This window comes from Nicotiana tabacum, chromosome 14 (genome assembly GCF_000715075.1).
Source record: "Nicotiana tabacum cultivar K326 chromosome 14, ASM71507v2, whole genome shotgun sequence".
Taxonomy (NCBI): Eukaryota; Viridiplantae; Streptophyta; class Magnoliopsida; order Solanales; family Solanaceae; genus Nicotiana; species Nicotiana tabacum.
Genome location: NC_134093.1, coordinates 22,333,180 through 22,358,791, shown reverse-complemented (window position 1 = coordinate 22,358,791; position 25,612 = coordinate 22,333,180).

The following is a 25,612-nucleotide window of genomic DNA, read 5'->3' as shown; positions in this document are numbered from 1 at the left end:
CCACGTGACCCAACTCTATGCTTGGACAGAGCAGGCCAGATTTCAGCCTACTTATCCCTGTCTGATGAGATATAGAATAATTTATAGTGTTAGACTTATAACATGCGAAGTAAGAGAGTATATCCAAGGCGTACTTTAGGAAATTTGAAAATAAGACAAAAAGTATGGTTTAATTGGAGTAGACCATCATGCATTTGCTGGGCTTGGAAGACACCAGCCTGTTATCCTTCCACTGCACAGAGCGGGGACTGTTCGTTTCTCTATAAAACCAGCCTCACGCCGGTCCGCCCCACTTTAGGAGTCCAATAGCACATGCTTACGCTTGGGCCAAATGGCCCAACTCTGTGCTTGGAGAGAGCAGGCCAGAGTTTTGCCTACTTATCCCGGTCGGGTGAGACATAGAATAATTTATAATGTTAGACTTATAACATGCGAAGTAAGATAGTATATACAAGGCATACTTTAGGATATTCAAAAATAAGACAAAAAGTGGTGGTTTAATTGGAGTAGACCATCATACATTTGTTGGGCTTGGAAGGCGCTATCCTTATATCCTTCCACTGCATAGAGCGGGGACTGTTCGTTGCTATGTGAAACCAACCTCATGCTGGTCCGCCCCAGTTTAGGAGTCCAGTAGCCCATGACTTCGCTTTGGCCACATGACCAAACTTTGTGCTTGGACAGAGCAGGCTAGTTATCAGCCCACCAATCCCTGTCCGGTGTGACAGAGAATAATTTATAATGTTAGACTTATAACATGCGAACTAAGAGAGTATATACAAGGCGTACATTAAGATATTAGAAAATAAGACAAAAAGTGGTGGTTTAATTAGAGAAAACCAGTGCACGGAGCATTGACTTTTCGTTGTTCTGTAAAACCAGCCTCACGCTGGTCAGCCCCACTTTAAGAGTCTAGTAGCACATGCCTTCGCTTGGGCCACATGACCCAACTCTTTGGTTGGACAGAGCAGGCCAGATTTCAACCTACTTATCCCTGTCCGATGAGACATAAAATAATTTATAATGTTAGAATTATAACATTCGAAGTAAGAGAGTATATACAAGGCGTACTTTAGGATATTCGAAAATAAGACAAAAAGTGGTGGTTTAATTGTAGTAGACCATCATGCATTTGTTGGGCTTGGAAGGCACTATCCTCATATCCTTCCACTGCATAGAGCGGGGACTGTTCGTTGCTATGTGAAACCAACCTCACGCTGGTCCGCCCCAGTTTAGGAGTCCAGTAGGCCATGCCTTCGCTTGGGCCACATGACCAATATTGTGCTTGGACATAGCTAGCCAGCTATCAGCCCATCGATCCCTGTCCGGTGTGACATAAAATAATTTATGATGTTAGACTTTTAACATGCGAACTAAGAGAGTATATATAAGGCGTACTTAAAGATATTAGAAAATAAGACAAAAAGTGGTGGTTTAATTAGAGAAGACCACAATCCCGTTATCCTACATCTGTATGGAGCATTGACTTTTTGTTGCTCTGTAATACCAGCCTCACGCAGGTCCGCCCCACTTTAAGAGTCCAGTAGCACAAGCCTTCGCTTGGGCCACATGGCCCAACTCTATGCTTGGACAGAGCAGGCCAGATTTCAGCCTACTTATCCCTGTCCGATGAGACATAGAATAATTTATAATGATAGACTTATAACATGCGAAGTAAGAGAGTATATACAAGGCGTACTTTAGGAAATTCGAAAATAAGACAAAAAGTGGTGGTTTAATAGGAGTAGACCATTATGCATTTGCTGGGCTTGGAAGACACCAGCCCGTTATCCTTCCACTGCACAGAGCGGGGACTATTCGTTTCTCTATAAAACCAGCCTCACGCTCGTCCGCCCCACTTTAGGAGTCCAATAGCACATGCTTACGCTTGGGCCAAATGACCCAACTCTGTGCTTGGAGAGAGCAGGGCAGATTTTTGCCTACTTATCCCGGTCCGATGAGACATAGAATAATTTATAATGTTAGACTTATAACATGCAAAGTAAAAGAGTATATACAAGGCATACTTTAGGATATTCGAAAATAAGACAAAAAGTGGTGGTTTAATTGGAGCAGACTATCAGGCATTTGGTTGGCTTGGAAGACACCAACTCATTATCCTTCCACTGCACGGAGCGGGGACTGTTCGTTGCTCTGTGAAACCAACCTCACGCTGGTCCGCCCCAATTTAGGAGTCCAGTAGCCCATGACTTCGCTTGGGCCACATGACCAAACTTTGTGCTTGGACAGAGCAGGCTAGCTATCAGCCCACCAATCCCTGTCCTGTGTGACATAGAATAATTTATAATGTTAGACTTATAACATGCGAACTAAGAGAGTATATTGTTGTTTGGCATATTTCGATGTGTGTTGATGTTACTTTGCCCATGCTTTAACCACTTTTTGATGTTATTTAATCTTTAAAACGCCCAACATGGTATAATTATTGGTTTGATGACTAATTAAGTTATGTGTGACGATTTAAGGTGTTCGGAGTGCAAAATATGAAGAAAAGGTGGTTTAGCTAGAGGAAGAAGGGTTGGATGCGTCGCATCCAACCTAGGAAAACATCATCCTGCATGCAACCTTAGCAGTGAAGTTGGGCCATCGCGTCCGCCATCGCGTGCGAAACTGGGAAGTAGAAGTGAAGCTGGATGCGTCGCATCCACCTTCGCAGGCAAAAATTGAAATGGAGGACAAGGTGGATGCGTCGCATCCACCTTAGCATCAATCCCTGAAGCCGAATTGGACTAGGAATAGGAGAGCTTTGGCCCACGACTTTTGTACGCAATATATAAGCTAAAAACGCCTCTTTTAGGTTATCTAACATATTGGGAAGGGGGAAAAAGCCACGACAAAGCTGTGGAGGCCGGAATTCATCAAGTTTCATCTTTCTCCTACCAAACTTAGTAATTTTTATGTTTCTTTGTATGATTTGTTGTTTGGCTACCATGTCTATGTGGAGCTAAACTTCACGTTCTAGGGTTGTGGTTCTTTCATGACTATTGTTATTCGGATATTGATTTTGACTTCTTGATTTATCATATTAGTTTATTTATTCAATCTTGCGCTTAATTATTTAATTGCTTGATCACCAATTGAATATTATCTACGAATCTAGAATTGAACTCGAAAGTGGGAATTCTATATTGCATATAGGATTGAGTAGGGCAAGTTCTTGAACTCGGGCATCGGGGAACGGATTCGTGGTTAGGATAGACATATACCTAATTGCCTTGCTTGGTTGATTTACAGGAATTATAAATGCGTTCTTGTTGATTCTAACTCCATAGACATATAGGCGTTAGGTTAGCTTGAATAGGCGAGTAAGAACTCGACAGATTCTTATGAGCAATATTAACCCTGTCAACCAATAAGCTAGATAAATTAGTCGGTCAATTCAATTGAAGAATACAATAGGATTGTTAGATAGCCCATAACCCTAGATCGTTTTTCATTACATTGATATCATAAAAATCTGCTCTTTCTCTGTTCAAAGTTTATTATTTATATTTTTCTTATTTAATTAGTTAGAATAAAATATTTTTAGATTTAATTCTTGTTTAGATAATTAAGATAGGCTAATTTAGTTAATAGCTAATCATAAGTCCTCGTGGGTTCGACATCCGACTTTTAGTCACTTTATTACTTGACGACCGCGTATACTTGCGTGAGTGTGTTTGGTCGCAACAAGTTTTTGGCGCCGTTGCCGGGGACTTAGAAATTTGCTATTTTTCTAGATTAGACATTTTTTTTATCTATTCATGTTTTTTTATTATTTTATTTTAGTTAGTATTTTTTATTTATTTTAGCATGGCATCTTGGAATAAAAATTGTTCGAATGATGGTTATTCTTATTTTGATGATCCTTGTCCATATTGTGGAGGACCCCACTGGTGGAAAAATTGTCAGAATGTTCCCAGGAGCGAGTTGTGCGCACAATCTCAATCCTTTGAGTGGAATATTTGTAATATGTGTGGTGGTCAAGATGGCCATTGGGATGGTTGTCCTAATTTTGTTCATCCTTCTCTGAGCCCTTATTATGATCTTTCTAATGATATTTCTGAGTTTGATAGGGGCAATGAAGTGCAGGATATGGAGCCTGATGCATATATTAGGGATATTCTGAGGCAAGTAGCAGAGCAACAGGATGAACTCAAAAAAGATATGAAAAGAATGAGGGCAGCAATCACAAGAATGAAGGCCAATATGGAAGAATTGAATGAAGAGAGCGAGTACCAGCAAGAGAAAATTTTTGAAAAAGAGGAGATTTTGAGCCAAACTTGGCTGGCAGAACAGGCTGAAAAGTTAGAAATATATGAAACTCAACATGAGGAACTTACTGATGGGATGAGACACTTTATAGAGGGAAGATCTAAACTGGGACAAGGGATCTATAAATTTGTCACTACTATTCACGACTTGCAAGATAAATTAAATGCAAAGGTTGTTGCGTCTATCGCCCAACAAAATAGTAATGAGTTGTCAGAAGCTGAAAAGGAGCTTATACGCCAAATTGAGGAGCTAAAAGTGGAGAGCCAATCATTCGAGCATATTTCTGTTGATGATGCCCATGTTGAGAAAAGTACACTAGAGCCATGCGAGGTAGCAGATAATGTTATATTTGAAGACTCTAATGTGTGCACATATGAGGATATAAATAGTAATACAATTCTAAAGTTGGGGCGTGTTGGTCCTCATTCTAAACATTTTTCGACATTGTATTTGGATGATGACATGGAAATCGAGTCATCTAAGCCTTTGGAGGAGTCAATGGAAGAGGAACATGATGCCTATATTTTTGAATTTGTCATGCCAAAAAGCAAAAAATACATTCCTCATCTAAAGGCCGAGAAGTGTAGAGTGAAAAATTTATTACTTGGCCTGGTTATCTTTGTAGCCCCACCACTGGAGCATAGCCGCAAACTGGATGCCATGTTAGGGGCTCAATTCATAAGTTCGAGGTGGAGGCAAAAAGTGGTTCACGTCGTGCCGCTACGTTAAATCAGGCACTTGTTGGGAGGCAACCCAGCGTTACTGCTTTCTTTTATTTTTGTTTACTTTTTATTTTATTTTATTTTTATTATTTTGTAGTATTTATTTTTGTTTTGTAGGATTATGAGCATAGGAAGCAAAGCCATTAGAAGAGTGCAAAAGTGAGCTAGATGGTGAGGACTAAGTGTGGGGTGCCCACACAAAGGACGATGTCTGGGGGAAGTCTGAGTACCTCGTGAGCCGCTATTGCTTCGGCCTTTGGCCTACCAGGGAGTCTCGTTTACCCTCTTATTATTTATAATGTGCATTGAGGACATTGCAAAATTTTAAGTGTGGGGTGAGAAGATCGTTTGGATGAGTTTCTGTGCTATTTTAGCTTAGTTGTAGTACTCATTCTTAAGTGTAGTAGCTTTTGTGAAAAAAAAGAAAAAAAAAAGAAAAAAAAATGAAAAATTAGAAAAATTGGACTTTTCCCGACGATTGATCTCCTAGACAGTTTTCTTGAGGGATTAAAGTCTAAACAAAAATTCAAAATATGTCTTTTAGCTTTCTTTAGGTAGTAATAATCCCCTGTGGTTTTTCTTTGTGCCTCGGTTCTTTTCCATGGGATGTAGTTTGAACCGGGTAATTTTGTTTTCTTTTTAGAGTAGAGTAGGAATGTAGGGAATAAAAGGAGGAAGAATGATGAACCTAGGTGACCTTGACTTGGTTGATACTGGCATATTTAAGCTTTTACATATGTAATATCTTCCCTTCTCACTCTGAAACTATTGATGATGCCTTGTTAAAACGGATAGCATGTTTTGTTGCAGCCTATTTCTCATTTTCTTGACTTGTGTTCACCTTGTGTTTAATGCTTAATATCTCGTTGCTCCGTGAATACTTGCATTGTTTGAGAGTCGGAATGTGACCGTCCTTAGCGAGTCATGTGCCATGTGTGGTGAGGTTTTTTGTGTTGTCCATGTATTGTACTTGTGTCTAGAACTTGCCCGGTATGTGAGTTGAAGCGAAATTTTAGGTGATGCTCGGTTTGAAAAATAATTTTAGGCTTTCTTTGATCTTTTTGAGCTTATTGCTTATCACAAATAAAATCTATCCCTAGTTAACCCTTTTTGAGCCTGTAGACCTTTTATTTGGTACCCACATTACAAGCCTATACCCTTTTTATTCTTAATTGACATTGTTTTGATCCTTTTACCTCTTAAAGCACTTTAATTGTTAGATGAGCGCTAAAAGAAGTAAGAAGGGACTAAGTGTGGGGTGACTTTTGAGTGGAACCAATGAAAGAAAGAAGGGTGCACTTATTTTGTAAAATAATACGCCACTAGCGAAAAAAAAAAAGAAAGAAAAATATAAATGAATAAATTGTTGTCTTGTTCTTGCTAGTGGGTATGAATTAAAGTAGTGCTTAAAGAAAGAGGAAATATTGTTGGGGTGATATTATTTGTGAAATTGAAGTGGTGTTGAAGAATTTGCGCTTAAGTTATTTGATGATGTGTTAAAGTGCTTAGGAGGGTGAATCACTATTCCTTAAATATATCCTACCCGTCCCTTAGCCCACATTACAACCATGAAAAAGTCCTAATTGATTTTAGATCGAGCGAGCTTACATTAGTAGAGATTTACATTAAGGGCAAGCCTATGGTACCAACTGCATGCATGCGACTTCTTTTGTGAGAGTGAGCGATTTTCTTTGTGAGCATGAGATTCGAATGTGTGGATTGATTTTACTCTCTCTGCTTTTGTTGTGAGGGCACATGGTTTCACGAGGGATAGGTAACGTTATTAGACTTCTCTATGATGTTGGTTGTTCAAGCCATGAGTGCATTGTGACATTGAGTCGGTTTTTGAGGTTAGGATTGTTATGAGCATGTTGTCTTTGTTCGAATATGTTTAAAGAAGGGCATAAGAAAAGGGAAGTGTGTTGATGCATAGTCTAGAGCCTAATTGTAGCAAATAACCATGGTCATAGATGTAGTGTGCTTTGAATGATAAGAGCTTAATTTTGTTTCGTCTACTATAGGATGGTTTGTTCGAGGACGAACAAAGGTTTAAGTGTGGGGTAGTGATGTTTGGCATATTTCGATGTGTGTTGATGTTACTTTGCCCATGCTTTAACCACTTTTTGATGTTATTTAATCTTTAAAACGCCCAACATGGTATAATTATTGGTTTGATGACTAATTAAGTTATGTGTGACGATTTAAGGTGTTCGGAGTGCAAAATATGAAGAAAAGGTGGTTTAGCTAGAGGAAGAAGGGTTGGATGCGTCGCATCCAACCTAGGAAAACATCATCCTGCATGCAACCTTAGCAGTGAAGTTGGGCCATCGCGTCCGCCATCGCGTGCGAAACTGGGAAGTAGAAGTGAAGCTGGATGCGTCGCATCCACCTTCGCAGGCAAAAATTGAAATGGAGGACAAGGTGGATGCGTCGCATCCACCTTAGCATCAATCCCTGAAGCCGAATTGGACTAGGAATAGGAGAGCTTTGGCCCACGACTTTTGTACGCAATATATAAGCTAAAAACGCCTCTTTTAGGTTATCTAACATATTGGGAAGGGGGAAAAAGCCACAACAAAGCTGTGGAGGCCGGAATTCATCAAGTTTCATCTTTCTCCTACCGAACTTAGTAATTTTTATGTTTCTTTGTATGATTTGTTGTTTGGCTACCATGTCTATGTGGAGCTAAACTTCACGTTCTAGGGTTGTGGTTCTTTCATGACTATTGTTATTCGGATATTGATTTTGACTTCTTGATTTATCATATTAGTTTATTTATTCAATCTTGCGCTTAATTATTTAATTGCTTGATCACCAATTGAATATTATCTACGAATCTAGAATTGAACTCGAAAGTGGGAATTCTATATTGCATATAGGATTGAGTAGGGCAAGTTCTTGAACTCGGGCATCGGGGAACGGATTCGTGGTTAGGATAGACATATACCTAATTGCCTTGCTTGGTTGATTTACAGGAATTATAAATGCGTTCTTGTTGATTCTAACTCCATAGACATATAGGCGTTAGGTTAGCTTGAATAGGCGAGTAAGAACTCGACAGATTCTTATGAGCAATATTAACCCTGTCAACCAATAAGCTAGATAAATTAGTCGGTCAATTCAATTGAAGAATACAATAGGATTGTTAGATAGCCCATAACCCTAGATCGTTTTTCTTACATTGATATCATAAAAATCTGCTCTTTCTCTGTTCAAAGTTCATTATTTATATTTTTCTTATTTAATTAGTTAGAATAAAATATTTTTAGATTTAATTCTTGTTTAGATAATTAAGATAGGCTAATTTAGTTAATAGCTAATCACAAGTCCTCGTGGGTTCGACATCCGACTTTTAGTCACTTTATTACTTGACGACCGCGTATACTTGCGTGAGTGTGTTTGGTCGCAACATATATACAAGGCGTACATTAAGATATTAGAAAATAAGACAAAAAGTGGTGGTTTAATTAGAGAAGACCACTGCACGGAGCATTGACTTTTCGTTGCTCTGTAAAACCAGCCTCACACTGGTCCGCACCACTTTAAGAGTCCATTAGCACATGCCTTCACTTGGGCCACATGACCCAACTCTGTGCTTGGACAGAGCAGGCCAGATTTTAGCCTACTTATGCCATTCCGATGAGACATAGAATAATTTATAATGTTAGACTTATAACATGCGAAGTAAGAGAGTATATACAAGGCGTAATTTAGGGTATTCGAAAATAAGACAAAAAGTGGTGGTTTAATTGGAGTAGACCATCATGCATTTGTTGGGCTTGGAAGGCTCTATCCTCATATCCTTCCACTGCATAGAGCAGGGACTGTTCGTTGCTATGTGAAACCAACCTCACGCTAGTCCGCCCCCAGTTTAGGAGTCCAGTAGCCCATGCCTTCGCTTGGGCCACATGACCAACTTTTGTGCTTGGACAGAGCAGGCCAGCTATTAGCCCACCAATCCCTATCCGGTGAGACATAAAATAATTTATGATGTTAGACTTGTAACATGCGAACTAAGAAAGTGTATACAAGGCGTACTTTAGGATATTAGAAAATAAGACATAAAGTGGTGGTTTAATTGGAGAAGACCACCATCCCGTTATCCTACAACTGCACAGAGCATTGACTATTCGTTGCTCTGTAAAACCATCCTCACGCTGGTCCGTCCCACTTTAAGAGTCCAGCAGCACATGCCTTCGTTTGGGCCATATGACCCAACTCTGTGCTTGGACAGAGCAGGGCAGATTTCAGCCTACATATCCCTGTCCGATGAGACATAGAATAATTTATAATGTTAGACTTATAACATGCGAAGTAAGAGAGTATATACAAGGCGTACTTTAGGGTATTCGAAAATAAGACAAAAAGTGGTGGTTTAATTGGAGTAGACCATCATGCATTTGTTGGGCTTGGAAGGCACTATCCTCATATCCTTCCACTGCATAGAGCGGGGACTGTTCGTTGCTATGTGAAACCAATCTCACGCTGGTCCGCCCCAGTTTAGGAGTCCAGTAGCCCATGCGTTCGCTTGGGCCACATGAGCAAACTTTGTGCTTGGACAGAGCAGGCTAGCTATCAGCCCACCAATCCCTGTTAGGTGTGACATAGAATAATTTATAATGTTAGACTTATTAACATGCGAACAAAGAGAGTATATACAAGGCGTACATTAAGATATTAGAAAATAAGACAAAAAGTGGTGGTTTAATTAGAGAAGACCACTGCACGAAGCATTGACTTTTCGTTGTTCTATAAAACTAGCCTCACGCTGGTTCGCCCCACTTTAAGAGTCTAGTAGCATATGCCTTCGCTTGGGCCTCATGACCCAACTTTGTGCTTGGACAGAGCAGGCCAGATTTTAACCTACTTATCCCTGTCCGATGAGACATAAAATAATTTATAATGTTAGACTTATAACATTCGAAGTAAGAGAGTATTTACAAGGCGTACTTTAGGATATTCGAAAATAAGACAAAAAGTGGTGGTTTAATTGGAGTAGACCATCATCCCGTTATCCTACAACTGCACAGAGCATTGACTATTCGTTGCTCTGTAAAACCATCCTCACGCTGGTCCGTCCCACTTTAAGAGTCCATTAGCACATGCCTTCGCTTGGGCCACATGACCCAACTCTGTGCTTGGACAGAGCAGGCCAGATTTTAGCCTACTTATCCCTGTCCGATGAGACATAAAATAATTTATAATGTTAGACTTATAACATGCGAAGTAAGAGAGTATATACAAGGCGTACTTTAGGGTATTCGAAAATAAGACGAAAAGTGGTGGTTTAATTGGAGTAGACCATCATGCATTTGTTGGGCTTGGAAGGCTCTATCCTCATATCCTTCCACTGCATAGAGCGGGGACTGTTCGTTGCTATGTGAAACCAACCTCACGCTAGTCCGCCCCCAGTTTAGGAGTCCAGTAGCCCATGCCTTCGCTTGGGCCACATGACCAACTTTTGTGCTTGGACAGAGCAGGCCAGCTATTAGCCCACCAATCCCTGTCCGGTGAGACATAAAATAATTTATGATGTTAGACTTGTAACATGCGAACTAAGAAAGTATATACAAGGCGTACTTTAGGATATTAGAAAATAAGACATAAAGTGGTGGTTTAATTTGAGAAGACCACCATCCCGTTATCCTACAACTGCACAGAGCATTGACTATTCGTTGCTCTGTAAAACCATCCTCACGCTGGTCTGTCCCACTTTAAGAGTCCAGCAGCACATGCCTTCGTTTGGGCCACATGACCCAACTCTGTGCTTGGACAGAGCAGGGCAGATTTCAGCCTACATATCCCTGTCCGATGAGACATAGAATAATTTATAATGTTAGACTTATAACATGCGAAGTAAGAGAGTATATACAAGGTGTACTTTAGGGTATTCGAAAATAAGACAAAAAGTGGTGGTTTAATTGGAGTAGACCATCATGCATTTGTTGGGCTTGGAAGGTACTATCCTCATATCCTTCCACTGCATAGAGCGGGGACTGTTCGTTGATATGTGAAACCAACCTCACGCTGGTCCGCCCCAGTTTAGGAGTCCAGTAGCCCATGCGTTCGCTTGGGCCACATGAGCAAACTTTGTGCTTGGACAGAGCAGGCTAGCTATCAGCCCACCAATCCCTGTTAGGTGTGACATAGAATAATTTATAATGTTAGACTTATAAAATGCGAAGTAAGAGAGTATATACAAGGCGTACTTTAGGATATTCGAAAATAAGACAATAAGTGGTGGTTTAATTGGAGTAGACAATCATGCATTTGTTGCACTTGGAAGGCACTATCCTTATATCCTTCCACTTCATAGAGCGGGGACTGTTCGTTGCTATGTGAAACCAACCTCATGCTGGTCCGCCCCAGTTTAGGAGTCCAGTAGCCCATGCCTTCGCTTGGGCCACATGACCAACTTTTGTGCTTGGACAGAGCAGGCCAGCTATTAGCCCACCAATCCCTGTCCGGTGAGGCATAAAAAAATTTATGATGTTAGACTTGTAACATGCGAACTAAGAAAATATATACAAGGCATATTTTAGGATATTAGAAAATAAGACATAAAGTGGTGGTTTAATTAGAGAAGACCACCATCCCGTTATCCTACAACTGCACAGAGCATTGACTATTCGTTGCTTTGTAAAACTAGCCTCACGCTGGTCCGCCCCACTTTAAGAGTCCAGCAGCGCATGCCTTCGCTTGGGCCACATGACCCAACTCTGTGCTTGGAGAGAGCAGGCCAGAATTTAGCCTACATATCCCTGTCCGATGAGACATAGAATAATTTAAAATGTTAGACTTATAACATGCGAAGTAAGAGAGTATATACAAGGCGTACTTTAGGGTATTCGAAAATAAGACAAAAAGTAGTGGTTTAATTGGAGTAGACCATCATGCATTTGTTGGGCTTGGAAGGCACTATCCTCATATCCTTCCACTGCATAGAGTGGGGACTGTTCGTTGCTATGTGAAACCAACCTCACGCTGGTCCGCCCCAGTTTAGGAGTCTAGTAGCCCATGCGTTCGCTTGGGCCACATGAGCAAACTTTGTGCTTGGACAAAGCAGGCTAGCTATCAGCCCACCAATCCCTGTCAGGTATGACATAGAATAATTTATAATGTTAGACTTATAACATGCGAACTAAGAGAGTATATACAAGGCGTACATTAAGATATTAGAAAATAAGACAAAAAATGGTGGTTTAATTGGAGAAGACCACCATCCCGTTATCCTACAACTGCACGGAGCATTGACTTTTCGTTGCTCTGTAAAACCAGCCTCACACTGGTCCGCACCACTTTTAGAATCCAGTAGAACATGCCTTCACTTGGGCCACATGACCCAACTCTGTGCTTGGACAGAGCAGGCCAGATTTTAGCCTACTTATGCCATTCCGATGAGACATAAGTAATTTATAATGTTAGACTTATAACATGCGAAGTAAGAGAGTATATACAAGGCGTACTTTAGGATATTCGAAAATAAGACAATAAGTGGTGGTTTAATTGGAGTAGACAATCATGCATTTGTTGCACTTGGAAGGCACTATCCTTATATCCTTCCACTTCATAGAGCGGGGACTGTTCGTTGCTATGTGAAACCAACCTCATGCTGGTCCGCCCCAGTTTAGGAGTCCAGTAGCCCATGCCTTCGCTTGGGCCACATGACCAACTTTTGTGCTTGGACAGAGCAGGCCAGCTATTAGCCCACCAATCCCTGTCCGGTGAGGCATAAAAAAATTTATGATGTTAGACTTGTAACATGCGAACTAAGAAAATATATACAAGGCATATTTTAGGATATTAGAAAATAAGACATAAAGTGGTGGTTTAATTAGAGAAGACCACCATCCCGTTATCCTACAACTGCACAGAGCATTGACTATTCGTTGCTTTGTAAAACTAGCCTCACGCTGGTCCGCCCCACTTTAAGAGTCCAGTAGCACATGCCTTCGCTTGGGCCACATGACCCAACTCTGTGCTTGGACAGAGCAGGCCAGATTTCAGCCTACATATCCCTGTCCGATGAGACATAGAATAATTTAAAATGTTAGACTTATAACATGCGAAGTAAGAGAGTATATACAAGGCGTACTTTAGGGTATTCGAAAATAAGACAAAAAGTAGTGGTTTAATTGGAGTAGACCATCATGCATTTGTTGGGCTTGGAAGGCACTATCCTCATATCCTTCCACTGCATAGAGCGGGGACTGTTCGTTGCTATGTGAAACCAACCTCACGCTGGTCCGCCACAGTTTAGGAGTCCAGTAGCCCATGCCTTCGCTTGGGCCACATGACCAACTTTTGTGCTTGGACTGAGCAGGCCAGCTATCAGCCCACCAATCCCTGTTCGGTGAGACATAAAATAATTTATGATGTTAGACTTGTAACATGCGAACTAAGAAAGTATATACAAGGCGTACTTTAGGATATTAGAAAATAAGACAAAAAGTGGTGGTTTAATTAGAGAAGACCACCATCCCGTTATCCTACAACTGCACAGAGCATTGACTATTCGTTGCTTTGTAAAACCAGCCTCACGCTGGTCCGCCCCACTTTAAGAGTCCAGTAGCATATGCCTTCACTTGGGCCACATGACCCAACTCTGTGCTTGGACAGAGCAGGCCAGATTTTAGCCTACTTATCCCTGTCCGATGAGACATAGAATAATTTATAATGTTAGACTTATAACATGCGAAATAAGAGAGTATATACAAGGCGTACTTTACGGTATTCGAAAATAAGACAAAAAGTGGTAGTTTAATTGGAGTAGACCATCATGCATTTGTTGGGCTTGGAAGGCACTATCCTCATATCCTTCCACTGCATAGAGCGGGGACTGTTCGTTGCTATGTGAAACCAACCTCACACTAGTCCGCCCCAGTTTATGAGTCCAGTAGCCCATGCCTTCGCTTGGGCCACATGACCAACTTTTGTGCTTGGACTGAGCAGGCTAGCTATCAGCCCACCAAACCCTGTCCGGTGAGACATAAAATAATTTATGATGTTAGACTTGTAACATGCGAACTAAGAAAGTATATACAAGGCGTACTCTACGATATTAGAAAATAAGACAAGAAGTGGTGGTTTAATTGGAGAAGACTACCATCTCGTTATGCTACAACTGCACAGAGCATTGACTATTCGTTTCTTTGTAAAACCAGCCTCACACTGGTCCTCCCCACTTTAAGAGTCCAGTAGCACATGCCTTCGCTTGGGCCACATGACCCAACTCTGTGCTTGGACAGAGAAGGCCAGATTTCAGCCTACTTATCCCTGTCCGATGAGACATAGAATAATTTATAATGTTAGACTTATAACATGCGAAGTAAGAGAGTATATACAAGGCGTACTTTAGGGTATTCGAAAATAAGACAAAAAGTTGTGGTTTAATTGGAGTAGACCATCATGCATTTGTTGGGCTTGGAAGGCACTATCCTCGTATCCTTCCACTGCATAGAGCGGGTACTGTTCGTTGCTATGTGAAACCAACCTCACGCTGGTCCGCCACAGTTTAGGAGTCCAGTAGCCCATGCCTTCGCTTGGGCCACATGACCAACTTTTGTGCTTGGACTGAGCAGGACAGGTATCAGCCCACCAATCCCTGTCCGGTGAGACATAAAATAATTTATGATGTTAGACTTGTAACATGCGAACTAAGAAAGTATATACAAGGCGTACTTTAGGATATTAGAAAATAAGACATAAAGTGGTGGTTTAATTGGAGAAGACCACCATCCCGTTATCCTACAACTGCACAGAGCATTGACTATTCGTTGCTTTGTAAAACCAGCCTCACGCTGGTCCGCCCCACTTTAAGAGTCCAGTAGCACATGCCTTCACTTGGGCCACATGACCCAACTCTGTGCTTGGACAGAGCAGGCCAGATTTCAGCCTACTTATCCCTGTCCGATGAGACATAGAATAATTTATAATGTTAGACTTATAACATGCGAAATAAGAGAGTATATACAAGGCGTACTTTAGGGTATTCGAAAATAAGACAAAAAGTGGTAGTTTAATTGGAGTAGACCATCATGCATTTGTTGGGCTTGGAAGGCACTATCCTCATATCCTTCCACTGCATAGAGCGGGGACTGTTCGTTGCTATGTGAAACCAACCTCACGCTAGTCCACCCCAGTTTATGAGTCCAGTAGCCCATGCCTTCGCTAGGGCCACATGACCAACTTTTGTGCTTGGACAGAGCAGGCCAGCTATTAGCCCACCAATCCCTGTCCGGTGAGACATAAAATAATTTATGATGTTAGACTTGTAACATGCGAACTAAGAAAGTATATACAAGGCGTACTTTAGGATATTAGAAAATAAGACATAAAGTGGTGGTTTAATTGGAGAAGACCACCATCCCGTTATCCTACAACTGCACAGGGCATTGACTATTCGTTGCTTTGTAAAACCAGCCTCACGCTGGTCCGCCCCACTTTAAGAGTCCAGTAGCACATGCCTTCATTTGGGCCACATGACCCAACTCTGTGCTTGGACAGAGCAGGCCAGATTTCAGCCTACATATCCCTGTCCGATGAGACATAGAATAATTTATAATGTTAGACTTATAAAATGCGAAGTAAGAGAGTATATACAAGGCGTACTTTAGGGCATTCGAAAATAAGACAAAAAGTGGTGGTTTAATTGGAGTAGACCATCATGCATTTGTTGGGCTTGGAAGGCACTATCCTCATATCCTTCCACTGCATAGAGCGGGGACTGTTCTTTGCTATGTGAAATCAACCTCACACTGGTCCGCCCCAGTTTAGGAGTCCAGTAGCCCATGCCTTCGCTTGGGCCACATGAGCAAACTTTGTGCTTGGACAGAGCAGGCTAGCTATTAGCCCACCAATCCCTGTCAGGTGTGACATAGAATAATTTATAATGTTAGACTTATAACATGCGAACAAAGAGAGTATATACAAGGCGTACATTAAGATATTAGAAAATAAGACAAAAAGTGGTGGTTTAATTAGAGAAGACCACTGCACGAAGCATTGACTTTTCGTTGTTCTATAAAACTAGCCTCACGCTGGTTCGCCCCACTTTAAGAGTCTAGTAGCATATGCCTTCGCTTGGGCCTCATGACCCAACTTTGTGCTTGGACAGAGCAGGCCAGATTTTAACCTACTTATCCCTGTCCGATGAGACATAAAATAATTTATAATGTTAGACTTATAACATTCGAAGTAAGAGAGTATTTACAAGGCGTACTTTAGGATATTCGAAAATAAGACAAAAAGTGGTGGTTTAATTGGAGTAGACCATCATCCCGTTATCCTACAACTGCACAGAGTATTGACTATTCGTTGCTCTGTAAAACCATCCTCACGCTGGTCCGTCCCACTTTAAGAGTCCATTAGCACATGCCTTCGCTTGGGCCACATGACCCAACTCTGTGCTTGGACAGAGCAGGCCAGATTTTAGCCTACTTATCCCTGTCCGATGAGACATAGAATAATTTATAATGTTAGACTTATAACATGCGAAGTAAGAGAGTATATACAAGGCGTACTTTAGGGTATTCGAAAATAAGACAAAAAGTGGTGGTTTAATTGGAGTAGACCATCATGCATTTGTTGGGCTTGGAAGGCTCTATCCTCATATCCTTCCACTGCATAGAGCGGGGACTGTTCGTTGCTATGTGAAACCAACCTCACGCTAGTCCGCCCCCAGTTTAGGAGTCCAGTAGCCCATGCCTTCGCTTGGGCCACATGACCAACTTTTGTGCTTGGACAGAGCAGGCCAGCTATTAGCCCACCAATCCCTGTCCGGTGAGACATAAAATAATTTATGATGTTAGACTTGTAACATGCGAACTAAGAAAGTATATACAAGGCGTACTTTAGGATATTAGAAAATAAGACATAAAGTGGTGGTTTAATTGGAGAAGACCACCATCCCGTTATCCTACAACTGCACAGAGCATTGACTATTCGTTGCTCTGTAAAACCATCCTCACGCTGGTCCGTCCCACTTTAAGAGTCCAGCAGCACATGCCTTCGTTTGGGCCACATGACCCAACTCTGTGCTTGGACAGAGCAGGGCAGATTTCAGCCTACATATCCCTGTCCGATGAGACATAGAATAATTTATAATGTTAGACTTATAACATGTGAAGTAAGAGAGTATATACAAGGCGTACTTTAGGGTATTCGAAAATAAGACAAAAAGTGGTGGTTTAATTGGAGTAGACCATCATGCATTTGTTGGGCTTGGAAGATACCAGACCGTTATACTTCCACTGCACAGAGCGGGGACTGTTCGTTTCTCTGTAAAACCAGCCTCACGCCGGTCCGCGCCACTTTAGGAGTCCAATGGCACATGCCTTCGCATTTCGCACATGACCCAATGCTGTGCTTGGACAGAGCAGGCCAGCTATCAGCCCACCAATCCCTGTCCGATGTGACATAGAATAATTTATGATGTTAGACTTGTAACATGCGAACTAATAGAGTATATACAAGGCGTACTTTAGGATATTCGAAAATAAGACAAAAAGTGGTGGTTTAATTGGAGTAGACCATCATACATTTGTTGGGCTTCGAAGGCACTATCCTTATATCATTCCACTGCATAGAGCCGGGACTGTTCGTTGCTATGTGAAACCAACCATGCCTTCACTTGGGCCACATGACAAAACTTTGCGCTTGGACAGAGCAGGCCAGCTATCAGCCCGCTAATCCCTATCCGATATGACATAGTATAATTTATGATGTTAGACTTGTAACATGCGAACTAATAGAGTATATACAAGGCGTACTTTAAGATATTAGAAAATAAGACAAAAAGTGGTGGTTTAATTGGAGAAGACCACCATCCCGTTATCCTTCCACTGCATAGAGCCGGGACTGTTTGTTTCTATGTGAATCCAACCTTACGCTGGTCCACCCCACTTTAAGAGTCCAGTAGTCCATGCCTTCGCTTGGGCCACATGACCCAACTCTGTGCTTGGACAAAGCAGACCAGATTTCAGCCTACCAATCCCTGTCCGATGAGACATAGAATAATTTATAATGTTAGTCTTCTAACATGCGATGTAAAAGAGTATATACAAGGCATACTTTAGGATATTTGAAAATAAAACAAAAAGTGGTGGTTTAATTGGAGCAGTCTATTAGTCATTCGGTTGGCTTGGAAGACACCAGCCCGTTATCCTTCCACTGCATAAAGCGGGGACTGTTCGTTGCTATGTGAAACCAGCCTCACGCCGGTCCACGCCACTTTAGGAGTCTAATAGCTCATGCCTTCGCTTGGGGCGCATGACCCAACGCTGTGCTTGGATAGAGCAGGCCAGATTTTAGCCTACTTATCCCGGTCCGATGAGATATAGAATAATTTATAATGTTAGACTTATAACATGCGAAGTAGGAGAGTATATACAAGCCGTACTTTAGGATATTCGAAAATAAGACAAAAAGTGGTGGTTTAATTGGAGTAGACCATCATACATTTGTTGGGCTTCAAAGGCACTATCCTTATATCCTTCCACTGCATAGAGCCAGGACTGTTCCTTGCTATGTGAAACCAACCATGCCTTCACTTGGGCCACATGACAAAACTTTGCGCTTGGACAGAGCAGGCCAGCTATCAGCCCACCAATCCCTGTCCGGTGTGACATAGAACAATTTATGATGTTAGACTTGTAACTGGCGAACTAATAGAGTATATACAAGGCGTACTTTCAGATATTAGAAAATAAGACAAAAAGTGGTGGTTTAATTGGAGAAGACCACCATTCCATTATCCTACAGTAGCACAGAGCATTGACTTTTCGTTGCTCTGTAAAACCAGCCTCACGCTGTTCCGCCCGACTATAAGAGTCCTGTAGCACATGCCTTCACTTGGTCCACATGATCCAACTCTGTGCTTGAACAGAGCAGGCCAGATTTCAGCCTACTTATCCCTGCTCGGTGAGACATAGAATAATTGATAATGTTGGACTTATAACATGCGAAGTAAGAGAGAATATACAAGGCGTAATTTAGGATATTCAAAAATAAGACAAAAAGTGGTGGTTTAATTGGAGTAGACCATCATGCATTTGTTGGGCTTGGAAGACACAATCTGCATAGAGCGGGGACTGTTCATTGCTATGTGAAACCAACCTCATGCTGGTCCGCCCAAGTCTAGGAGTCTAGTAGCCCATGCCTTCGCTTGGGCCACATGACCAACTTTTGTACTTAGACAGAACAGGCCAGCTATCAACCCACCAATCCCTGTCCGGTGAGACATAAAATAATTTATGATGTTAGACTTGTAACATGCGAGCTAAGAGAGTATATACAAGGCGTACTTTAGGATATTAGAAAATAAGATAAAAAGTGGTGGTTTAATTGGAGAAGACCACCATCCCGTTATCCTACAACTGCACAGAGCATTGACTGTTCGTTGCTCTGTGAAACCAACCTCACGTTGTTCCGCCCCAGTTTAGGTGTCCAGTAGCCCATGCCTTCGCTTGGGCCACATGACCTAACTCTGTGCATGGACAGAGCAGGCCAGCTATCAGCCCACCATTCCCTGACCTGTGAGACATAGAATAATTTATGATGTTACACTTCTAACATGCGAAGTAAGAGAGTATATACAAGGCGTACTTTAGGATATTCAACTGTTGGGTTTGGAAGACACCGGCCCGTTATCATTCCACTGCACAGAGAGGGGAATGTTCCTTGCTCTGGGAAACCAGCCTCACGATGGTCCGCCCCACTTTAGGAGTCCATTACCCCATACCTTCGCTTGGGCCATATGACCCAACTCTGTGCTTGGACAGAGCATGCCAGATATAATCCCGCCAATCCCTGTCTGATGCGACATATAATAATTTATGATGTTAGACTTCTAACATGCAAACTAAGAGAGTATATACAAGACGTACTTTAGGATATTCGAAAATAAGCCAAAAAGTGGCTGTTTAATTGGAGCAGACCATTAGGCATTTGTTGGGCTTGGAAGACACCAGCCCGTTATCCTTCCGCTGCACAGAGCGGGGACTATTCGTTGCTCTGTGAAACCAGCCTCATGCTTGTCCTCCCCACTTTAGGAGTCCAGTAGCCCATGCCTTCGCTTGGGCCATATGACCCAACTCTGTGCTTGGACAGAGCATGCCAGATATAAGCCCGCCAATCCCTGTCCGATTCGACGTATAATAATTTATGATGTTAGACTTCTAACATGCAAACTAAGAGAGTATATACAAAACGTACTTTAGGATATTCAAAAATAAGACAAAAAGTGGCTGTTTAATTGGAGCAGACCATCAGGCATTTGTTGGGCTTGGAAGACACCAGCCCGTTATCCTTCCACTGCATAGAGCGGGGACTGTTCGTTGCTCTGTGAAACCAGCCTCATGCTTGTCCGCCCCACTTTAGGAGTCCAGTAGCCCATGCCTTCGCTTGGGCCATATGACCCAACTCTGTGCTTGGACAGAGCATGCCAGATATAAGCCCGCTAATCCCTGTCCGATGAGACATATAATAATTTATGATGTTAGACTTCTAACATGCAAAGTAAGAGAGTATATACAAGGCGTACTTTAGGACATTCGAAAATAAGACAAAAAATGGCTGTTTAATTGGAGCAGACTATCAGTCATTTGTTGGGTTTGGTAGACACCAGCCCGTTATCCTTCCACTGCACAGAGCGGGGACTGTTCGTTGCTCTGTGAAACCAGCCTCATGCTTGTCCGCCCCATATTAGGAGTCTAGTAGCCCGTGCCATCGCTTGGGCCACATGACCCAACTCTGTGCTTAGAAAGAGCAGGCCAGATATCAGCCCACCAATCCCTGTCCGATGAGACATAGAATAATTTATGATGTTAGACTTCAAACATTCGAAGTAAGAGAATATATACAAGGCATACTTTAAGATATTCGAAAATAAGACAAAAAGTGGTGATTTAATTGGAGCAGACCAACGGGCATTTATTGGCCTTAGAAGAAACCAGCCTGTTATCCTTTTACTGCACAGAGCGGGGACTGTTCGTTGCTCTGTGACACCAGCCTCACGCTAGTCTACCCCACTTTAGGAGTACAGTAGCCCATGCCTTCGCTTGGGCCACATGACCCGACTCTATACTTGGACAAAGCAGGCCAAATATCAGCCCACCAATCCCTGTCCGATGAGACATGGAATAATTTATGATATTAGACTTCAAACATGCAAAGCAAGAGAGTACATACAAGGCATACTTTAGGATATTCAAAAATAAGACAAAATGTTGTGGTTTAATTGGAGCAGACCATCAGGCATTTGTTGGGCTTAGAAGACACCAGCCCGTTATCCGTCCACTGCACAGATCGGGGACTATTCGTTGCTCTGTGAAACCAGCCTCATGCTGGTCCGCCCCACTTTAGGAGTCCAGTAGCCCATACCTTCGCTTGGGCCATATGACCCAACTCTGTGCTTGGACAGGGCATGCCAGATATAAGCCCGCCAATCCCTGTCCGATGAGACATATAATAATTTATGATGTTAGACTTCTAACATGCAAAGTAAGAGAGTATATACAAGGCGTACTTTAGGACATTCGAAAATAACACCAAAAATGGCTGTTTAATTGGAGCAGACTATCAGTCATTTGTTGGGCTTGGTAGACACCAGCCCGTTATCCTTCCACTGCACAGAGCGGAGACTGTTCGTTGCTCTGTGAAACCAGCCTCACGCTTGTCCGCCCCATATTAGGAGTCTAGTAGCCCGTGCCATCGCTTGGGCCATATGACCCAACTCTGTGCTTAGAAAGAGCAGGCCAGATATCAGCCCACCAATCCCTGTCCGATGAGACATAGAATAATTTATGATGTTAGACTTCAAACATTCGAAGTAAGAGAATATATACAAGGCATACTTTAAGATATTCGAAAATAAGACAAAAAGTGGTGATTTAATTGGAGCAGACCAACGGGCATTTATTGGCCTTAGAAGAAACCAGCCTGTTATCCTTTTACTGCACAGAGCGGGGACTGTTCGTTGCTCTGTGACACCAGCCTCACGCTAGTCTACCCCACTTTAGGAGTACAGTAGCCCATGCCTTCGCTTGGGCCACATGACCCGACTCTATACTTGGACAAAGCATGCCAGATATAAGCCCGCCAATCCCTGTCCGATGAGACATATAATAATTTATGATGTTAGACTTCTAAAATGCGAAGTAAGAGAGTATATACAATGTGTAGTTTAGGACATTCGAAAATAAGACAAAAAGTGGCTGTTTAATTGGAGCAGACCATCAGGCATTTGTTGGGCTTGGAAGACACCAGCCCGTTATCCTTCCACTGCACAGATCGGGGACTGTTCGTTGCTCTGTGAAACCAGCCTCATGCTGGTCCACCCCACTTTAGGAGTCCAGTAGCCCATGCCTTCGCTTGGGCCATATGACCCAACTCTGTGGTTGGACAGAGCATGCCAGATATAAGCTCGCCAATCCCTGTTCGATGAGACATATAATAATTTATGATGTTAGACTTCTAACATGCAAAGTAAGAGAGTATATACAAGGCGTACTTTAGGACATTCGAAAATAACACCAAAAATGGCTGTTTAATTGGAGCAGACTATCAGTCATTTGTTGGGCTTGGTAGACACCAGCCCGTTATCCTTCCACTGCACAGAGCGGGGACTGTTCGTTGCTCTGTGAAACCAGCCTCACGCTTGTCCGCCCCATATTAGGAGTCCAGTAGCCCATGCCATCGCTTGGGCCACATGACCCAACTCTGTGCTTAGAAAGAGCAGGCCAGATATCAGCCCACCAATCCCTGTCCGATGAGACATAGAATAATTTATGATGTTAGACTTCAAACATTCGAAGTAAGAGAATATATACAAGGCATACTTTAAGATATTCGAAAATAAGACAAAAAGTGGTGATTTAATTGGAGCAGACCAACGGGCATTTATTGGCCTTAGAAGAAACCAGCCTGTTATCTTTTTACTGCACAGAGCGGGGACTGTTCATTGCTCTGTGACACCAGCCTCACGCTAGTCTACCCCACTTTAGGAGTACAGTAGCCCATGCCTTCGCTTGGGCCACATGACCCGACTCTATACTTGGACAAAGCAGGCCAAATATCAGCCCACCAATCCCTGTCCGATGAGACATGGAATAATTTATGATATTAGACTTCAAATATGCAAAGTAAGAGAGTACATACAAGGCATACTTTAGGATATTCGAAAATAAGACAAAATGTTGTGGTTTAATTGGAGCAGACCATCAGGCATTTGTTGGGCTTGGAAGACACCAGCCCGTTATCCTTCCACTGCACAGAGCGGGGACTGCTCGTTGATCTGTGAAACCAGCCTCATGCTGGTCCGCCCCACTTTAGGAATCCAGTAGCCCATACCTTCACTTGGGCCATATGACCCAACTCTGTGCTTGGGCAGAGCATGCCAGATATAAGCTCGCCAATCCTTGTCCGATGAGACGTATAATAATTTATGATGTTAGACTTCTAACATGCGAATTAAGGGAGTATATACAAGGCGTACTTTAGGACATTCGAAAATAAGACAAAAAGTGGCTGTTTAATTAGAGCAGACCATCAGGCATTTGTTGGGCTTGGAAGACACCAGCCCGTTATCCTTCCACTGCACAGATCGGGGACTATTCGTTGCTCTGTGAAACCAGCCTCATGCTGGTTCGCCCCACTTTAGGAGTCCAGTAGCCCATACCTTCGCTTGGGCCATATGACCCAACTCTATGCTTGGACAGGGCATGCCAGATATAAGCCCGCCAATCCCTGTCCGATGAGACATATAATAATTTATGATGTTAGACTTCTAACATGCAAAGTAAGAGAGTATATACAAGGCGTACTTTAGGACATTCGAAAATAAGACAAAAAATGGCTGTTTAATTGGAGCAGACTATCAGTCATTTGTTGGGCTTGGTAGACACCAGCCCGTTATCCTTCCACTGCACAGAGCGGGGACTGTTCGTTGCTCTGTGAAACCAGCCTCACGCTTGTCCGCCCCATATTAGGAGTCCAGTAGCCCATGCCATCGCTTGGGCCACATGACCCAACTCTGTGCTTAGAAAGAGCAGGCCAGATATCAGCCCACCAATCCCTGTCCGATGAGACATAGAATAATTTATGATGTTAGACTTCAAACATTCGAAGTAAGAGAATACATACAAGGCATACTTTAGGATATTCGAAAATAAGACAAAAAGTGGTGATTTAATTGGAGCAGACCAACGGGCATTTATTGGCCTTAGAAGAAACCAGCCTGTTATCCTTTTACTGCACAGAGCGGGGACTGTTCGTTGCTCTGTGACACCAGCCTCACGCTAGTCTACCCCACTTTAGGAGTACAGTAGCCCATGCCTTCGCTTGGGCCACATGACCCGACTCTATACTTGGACAAAGCAGGCCAAATATCAGCCCACCAATACCTGTCCGATGAGACATGGAATAATTTATGATATTAGACTTCAAACATGCAAAGCAAGAGAGTACATACAAGGCATACTTTAGGATATTCAAAAATAGGACAAAATGTTGTGGTTTAATTGGAGCAGACCATCAGGCATTTGTTGGGCTTGGAAGACACCAGCCCGTTATCCTTCCACGGCACAGATCGGGGACTATTCGTTGCTCTGTGAAACCAGCCTCATGCTGGTCCGCCCCACTTTAGGAGTCCAGTAGCCCATACCTTCGCTTGGGCCATATGACCCAACTCTGTGCTTGGACAGGGCATGCCAGATATAAGCCCGCCAATCCCTGTCCGATGAGACATATAATAATTTATGATGTTAGACTTCTAACATGCAAAGTAAGAGAGTATATACAAGGCGTACTTTAGGACATTCGAAAATAAGACCAAAAATGGCTGTTTAATTGGAGCAGACTATCAGTCATTTGTTGGGCTTGGAAGACACCAACCCGTTATCCTTTCGTTGCACAGAGCGGGGACTGTTCGTTGCTCTGTGAAACCAGCCTCATGCTTGTCCGCCCCACTTTAGGAGTCCAGTAGCCCATGCCTTCGCTTGGGCCACATGACCCGACTCTATACTTGGACAAAGCAGGCCAAATATCAGCCCACCAATCCCTGTCCGATGAGACATGGAATAATTTATGATATTAGACTTCAAACATGCAAAGCAAGAGAGTACATACAAGGCATACTTTAGGATATTCAAAAATAAGACAAAATGTTGTGGTTTAATTGGAGCAGACCATCAGGCATTTGTTGGGCTTTGAAGACACCAGCCCGTTATCCTTCCACTGCACAGATCGGGGACTATTCGTTGCTCTGTGAAACCAGCCAAATGCTGGTCCGCCCCACTTTAGGAGTCCAGTAGCCCATACCTTCGCTTGGGCCATATGACCCAACTCTGTGCTTGGACAGGGCATGCCAGATATAAGCCCGCCAATCCCTGTCCGATGAGACATATAATAATTTATGATGTTAGACTTCTAAAATGCGAAGTAAGAGAGTATATACAATGTGTAGTTTAGGACATTCGAAAATAAGACAAAAAGTGGCTGTTTAATTGGAGCAGACCATCAGGCATTTCTTGGGCTTAGAAGACACCAGCCCGTTATCCTTTCGCTGCACAGAGCGGGGACTGTTCGTTGCTCTGTGAAACCAGCCTCATGCTTGTCCG